The 6,957-nt window shown below is 37.2% G+C and overlaps 1 pseudogene; it reads right to left on the minus strand.

Moving 5' to 3' along the window:
• Positions 1–361: 361 nt before the first annotated feature.
• Positions 362–6,394, minus strand: LOC149548072 (putative polygalacturonase At3g15720; annotated as a pseudogene).
• Positions 6,395–6,957: the final 563 nt, after the last annotated feature.

The raw sequence follows: 6,957 nt of genomic DNA on the forward strand, positions 1-6,957 counted from the left end.
TCATCTTCTCAAGCATTTGGTGTTCGTGTGTAATCCACACTTGGGTTATATGTATTGACTACCTAATGCTTGAGGTGGCTCGTTTCTTTATACAATTCTTGTGTGTTTGGAGGAATTTTGTCAAATAGTCCACGCGCTTTGTCTTGAAATCTTTTTAGATGTTGAATCAATTTTCATAGCTGCGAGTTAGAATGAGGAGAACTCCATCGAATGGTCTCTGTGCTTTGTCTATGGCTGCATTGGGTTGAATTTGATGCATAATATTTACTTCATTGTATTAGCATTAAAACACCCTCCTCACATGGATGGTCCAAGTCATGGAGAATTAATTACCTAAGACCAGTGGCTGTGCTTTTTTTGATCACTCTAATAATTGGTTATTATCATAAGGGACAGTGCTATAGCTGCGAGGACAAGAACAACTCGCCAGAACATAGTGAATATTTTCACAAACTTTGGATTCTTCTCCATGTTCACCCAGGCTTCCAATGTTGATCCCATGTCTCGGGCCGCATTTGATCTTCTAAATGCGAACATCGGATGTCATAGTTGTATTGGAGATGCAATCATCCCCTGTTTGAATGTCACAGTTATCCACTTGAACATTTTGAATGGACTTTAGATGAATACCATCAGCATTGGGGCTGTCTTCAGGAGCCTTTATGAACACTCCAGAGATCTCAACATCAGAATAATAGAATATCCCAAGGTGCATCTATTGGCTATTCATAAAGTGTATATCCCAAAACACCACATCTGTGCAATTGCCAATAAACATCGCCTTGTATAGTGAGAACAGAGATGTTTACAAATGCGAGCCACATTATCTTATCTGCGTTCTTCCATGCAGATTGCTGTGCTGGAGCAATGATTTCTCCTTCAATCTTGATAGAAACAGGGGATTTGTAGGGCCTAGAAAATATAGTGGGATTTATAAGGAACTTACTTTCACTTGGCACCACCATCTCTCCATTGAAGGATGATTTGCATGCTACTTCCCATGCTTTCTTGAAGGCCCTTGATTTATGATTCCACCAACTTTGTGTGTGTCCACGTCTTTGAGCTTTTTGTATATTGAGTTGGCACCTCCTTTCAAAGTTTACATATTTACCTCACTTTCAAAGTCAGATATTTTCTCATTGCTGGCATATTGATGCTATTAACTACGATAGACATTGCTCAATGACCTTTCTTAAGGTGGCTATATTAACAAAATGGCTATTCTTCCCAAGACTTGTCTTCACCACGATTCCAACTAAGCATACGACTTGAGTTCTCTAATTTATGTCCCTATTTCTATAGTCACATTGAGAGGTCTCAATGTCTCTTCAAATATTTACCTATCACCTCATTGTAACAATAACAATCTGGGAGCCAATTGTCATTGGGAAATTTTGATAAACAGTTTGTGTGCACATTTCTCTATCAATATGCAATAATATTGCAGATTGGAATACGTGCATCAAATACTTAGCACATTTCTTAGAGACTTGGAGCTACACGTCTATATGGTCTATGAAGAATGGTGATGACTCCGCTAATTATATGGTATTACCTTCAAACAATTTGCATGCTGGTCTATGTCTTTAAGGCCACAGATCATCCTTGATGGCTTTTGTAAACTCTATGTGAAAGGAACTTTTCAAATGGAAGTTGATAGAATAGTGAAACCCATGGTGAAGTTGTATGAGTTGCGTTTGTTGTAATGTTCTCTGTGTGACTATCCCATGCTCTCCTATCCAGCTGAGAACCAAAGTGCAAAAAATTACCTTTCACATATAAATACTATGGTGGAAACCATTGAGAAGAAGGAGTATGCCGAAGCCTTGCATTCTCAAGCTGCTTGCCTTGTTTTGAATGGTGCCTGTGATAATAAATTTGTTTCTGAGAGTGGCTAAGCAACATATTTCTAAGATGGTATATCAAATAATATGGCACTTTTTGAAATCACAGTTCGTGTTCCTCCAACTTGGTCTTGCTTTTCTCACTGTCACCTTTAAATTCATTCTGGTTGACCTGTGAAGTTTATTTCCAGCTATTATTTATTTTCAAATTGAAGTTTGGATTGGGAGGTTTGGGTTAGAATTAGGTTAAAAAGTTGGAGTACGGGGAGAGAGAGTACTTTAGTACGTGGAGAGAGAAAAAGTGAAACTCAAACCCAAACCCAAACCATGTACTTCTCTCTAAAAGGTTTGAGTACGTGGAGAGGGAAAAATTGGAAGAGAGAGAGTGAAAAGCCAAACTCAAAAACAAAACCCATACTTCTCTCTAAAGGTTGGAGTACATGGAGAGAGAAAAGTATGTGGAGAGAGAGGATAGTGAAAAGGAGAATGAAACTCTAACTCAAACCCCATACTTCTCTCTAAAAGTTTTAGTATGTGGAGAGAGAAAGTTTAATTTTTCTTTATGACTAATCTCTCTCTCTGTCTCTCTCTCTCTTCGATTAATTAATTTAATTAAAAATTCTCTGAAAAAATGTCTGGGTAATAGCTAGCTCTATTTGGGGACAAGGACTGTGCAGGACGCTAAATGAACCCAAAGTTAAGAAATGGCAGTGCTTTATCACAAGGGCTATAGAGTCACACCAAAAGGAGATAAATCTAGGAAAAAGGGACTAAGCACAACAAAAAGGGAACACAACTGAACTGAAAAGAAAAGAAGGCACAACAAAAACTCCTAGCTAAGATATGTACAAGGTGGAAAACTGGACACCTTACTAATGATAATGTTTCAAATGTTGCCCATTGTAAGGCAAGGGCAACTGAGTACCACTTAAGTATGAAAAAATAAAAGAGTTCTTTCTGCATACCTCTTTAATTTGGAAAGGGCCTCTCCATAAGGAATCAAATTTTCCATGTAAGCCCTTTGGTTCTCGGTGTTTATCCCAGAGCAAGACAAGATCACCTTCTTGAAACACCCTCTGCTTATCTTTCTTATGAAATAACTTCTTAACACAGGCTTGATGTTCTTGAATTCTATTCACAACCGGATCCCTCTGTTCTTCCAACTTGGTTAGATACAATATTCATTTTTCAATAGCATCTTTGAATTCATGATTCTCAATAGCATCTTGTAACTTCAAGGCAGATAATTCTAGAGGAAGAGGAAGAGTTGGTTCAGTTCCATATAGTATCTCAAAGGGAGATAATCCTATTGCTCTCTTCTTAGTGGTTCGATCTGCCCAGAGTCCATCATACAGATGTTTATGCCAAGATCTATGATTGACATCTATCAATTTCCGCACAATGGTCATAATATTTTTATTACTTGATTCTGCTTGACCATTCCCTTGGGAAAAATAATCTAAGGAGTGAGAGAGAATGATTCCATATTGATAGTAGAAGGAGGAGATCTCCTGGGAGGAGAAGTTGGTAGCATTGTCAGTAACGATTTTGTTAGGAACTCCAAACCTAACCAAAACATTTTGCTTGATAAAACTACACACCACTTCTGAAGTTGTTTGTTTGACTGGGATACCTTTGACCCACTTTGTAAAATAGTCAGTTGCCATCAAAATGTGAGTGTGTCTGAAATTGGATGAAGGATGGATAGGACTGATGAAATCTAAACCCCACTGTTGAAAGGGTTCTTCAATCACTACTGGCTTCAAGGACAATGTTGCTAATTGAACTCTTCCTTTGAAATACTGACAAGAATCACACTTCTTAACCCATTCTTCTGCATTGTTGAACATCCCAAGCCAGTAAAAACAATTCCTTAAAATTTTGTAAGCCATTAATAATGCTGAGTAATGACCTCCACATGCCTCATTATGAAACAATTGAAGCAATTCTTTCTTTTGCTCGGAATCTACACACCTCAGAAAGGTACCGTCTATCCCTTTTTTGTATAAAGCGTCACCCCAGAGAACATACTTCGCAGATTTCAATTTCAAGGTTCTCTTCTCTTTAGGTAACAAATGAGTAGGACATTCTCCATATGTCATAAAATAGGCAATATTTGAAAACCAGTCATCAACATTGCTAATGAATAAAACTAAAGGCATTTCTTCCTCCGTTTCTTCTTCACCTTTAGAAGATCCTTCTACAATTGCCTTACACAAACCTTTTCCTCTGACAAGATTTGTAGGTTTGATATCAAGATCATATTCTTGTACTTTAGCTATCCAGGAGGCCCTTTTGTTCACACCAATTTCCTATTGTGTCAGAATAGTCTTCACTGCTGAATCAGGAAAAAACACCTTGGAGTGAGAGTTTAGGATGTAAAACCTGAATTGTTTCATTGCTCTGACTAGAGCATAAGCATTCTTCTCGATCAAAGAGTATTTCAATTCATGTTTCTTAAGAGGGATACTCATGAATGCTATTGGGGCCTCGATATTGTCTTTGTTAGGTTGGGTAAGTATAGAAGATAAAGTGTTCTCAGATGCATAACAATACAAATGAAAATCTTTGGAAAAATTTGGATAAGAAAGGGTAGGGGCATGGGCAATCTTAGTCTTGATTTATTCAAAAGAAACCTTACCTTCTTTTGTCCACTTAAAACTAGTATTCCCTTTCATCATATCCATAATTGACTTTGTAATCTCAGAGAAATTTGGTACGAACCTCCTTATGAAGTTTATTTGCCCAAAGAAAGATCTGACACCTGGTTTACTCATGGGAAGTGACAACTGTTGGATAGCTTTCACCCGTTTAGGATCTATTCAAATACCCTCTTTAGAGACAATATGCCCTAGTAGTTTACCTTCCATCACCCCAAATATAGACTTCTTAGGATTGAGTGAGATGCCATGAGTTCGACATCGATGCAAGATAGCTTCGAGATGATGCACATGATCTCTTCTCTATTTTGAAAACATTGTAAGATCATCAAGATACATCACAATAATTTTATTCTTGAGATCTGCAAATGAATGATCCATCGCCCATTGAAAGGTTTCCCCAGCATTTATCAAACCAAAAGGCATATGATTGTAGGCAAATGTATCCCATGGAGTGGTAAAAGTTGTTTTATGTTGATCTTCTGGTGCGACACTGATCTGGTTATAACCGAAGAAGCCATCTAGCATTGACATGAGTTCTAAGCTGAATACCAATTGCATAATATGATCCATAACAAGATGCCCATAATTATCCTTAAGTGACGCCTGATTCAAATTGCAGAAGTCTACACATATTCTTATCTCACCATTCTTCTTCCTGACAGGAACAATATTGGCTACCCATGTTGAATGGTGAATGGGATAAATAATCTTTTCTTTAAGCATCTTATCAACTTCATTGAAAATAGTGTTAGCTACCTTAGGATTGAATTGCCTTTGCTTTTGCTGAAAGGGAGTTGAACCAAGTTTCAAAGGAATCTGATGTTTAAATTTCCTGTTCATGAGATCTTCATAACCCCAAGCAAAAATGTCTTGGTAGGCTCTCAATAATTTCATGAATGCTTCTTTCTCTTCCAATGTCAAGCCTTTCCCTATTAGGATCATCTTTGGATTTTCGTTAGAACCAATATTTACTTTCTCATAACCCGAACAATTAGAAGGTTTAGTTTCCTCAACTTTTTCTTTCCTTTTATCTTCTTTATCAAAAAGACTTTATAGGGTGACTAATCCTCTCGGGATAACATTACCTTCCAATTGAATAACTTCAAGGTCATCTCTTGGTGTTCCATTATGATTACATGATCCTTCAAATTTCAAGTCTAAAAATGGAGGCCTTCCCTCAAGAAATTCAATGATTTTCCCATCATCATAAAAAACTTGACAGTGTTGATTGTTATCAGGCACACTGGGTCTATGAATCATCTCTACTATGTAAACATCTCTGTTGAATTCAGGGTGAGGAATAAGGAGAGAGGTAGAGACTGCAAGACAATCTGCTTTGGAATTTTGTTCATGAGGAATAACAAATAAAGAAAAAGCATCAAAATGCTCAATCTCATCCCACACTCTATTCCTATATGCCTTCAATTTTGCATTCTTTGTTTGATATTGTCTACGTACTTGGTTGACAACTAATTCTGCATCTCCTGATACCTTGAGTTGTTTGATTCCTTTTTCTCTTGCATACTCGAGACCAAGTAGGAGAGCTTCATATTCCACAGTATTATTGGTGGTCTCAAAAGCTAACTTATAAGCTTTTGGAAATTTCTCTTCTTTGGGTGATATCAACACTATCCCAACACCTAAACCAGAAGAAGAAGAACTTCCATCAAACTACATTGACCATAATTCATTAGTTATATCAGGCATAAGAAGCTCAACTACATCTTCTTCAGCAGATGTCATCATATACGTTCCATGCCCAATATCAACATACAATATTTCAGCTCTTGGATCATCTGATTTCAAGACTGTATATTTAGCTTTAGATTCAGGATTAAGCTTAACCTTTTCATCTCCAGTTGGGATAAGGGCATGAGACATGTCCATCTTGATCTCACCACCAAGATCTTTGCAAAAACTTCTACTCAAAAGCATCCTGTAACTGGCAAGAATATCAACAACCAGGATATTCAGTTTTAACTTCTTCTCAGGATGCGCTGCAAGTGCTACTTGAGCATCTTTTAATTGGCCAACCAGTGGGACTTGTTTCACTTCCATAGAGTACACTTTTCCAGATGGTTTATTTAAAGAAAGTCCTAAGACATGGGCTACCTTTGAAGGCATAACATTATTGGATGCACCAGAATCAATAATACAATTACTTAACTTGCATCCAGCTATATAAAGAGAAACATAGAAAGGGTGGGGTTTATCTGACAAGGACGCTGCAACAAAAGATTCTTTCTCAGTCACGAGACCTTCCAAATTATCCTTTGCTTCTAGAGAGACTTCTGACTCATGGTTGATAGTGATCTTAGGTGAACTTTTTCCTTTACCAACACATTGAATCAACCTTTCTAATTGATGAGGGTTTTCCTTAAGGTAGTCTAACTGAGAAATTTGCACTATGGTCTTTTTACAATGATCAGTAAAATCAAAAGAATCTTCAT

This window comes from Cupressus sempervirens, chromosome 7 (genome assembly GCF_028749045.1).
Source record: "Cupressus sempervirens isolate cs-2001-9-10 chromosome 7, ASM2874904v1, whole genome shotgun sequence".
NCBI classification, from domain to species: domain Eukaryota; kingdom Viridiplantae; phylum Streptophyta; class Pinopsida; order Cupressales; family Cupressaceae; genus Cupressus; species Cupressus sempervirens.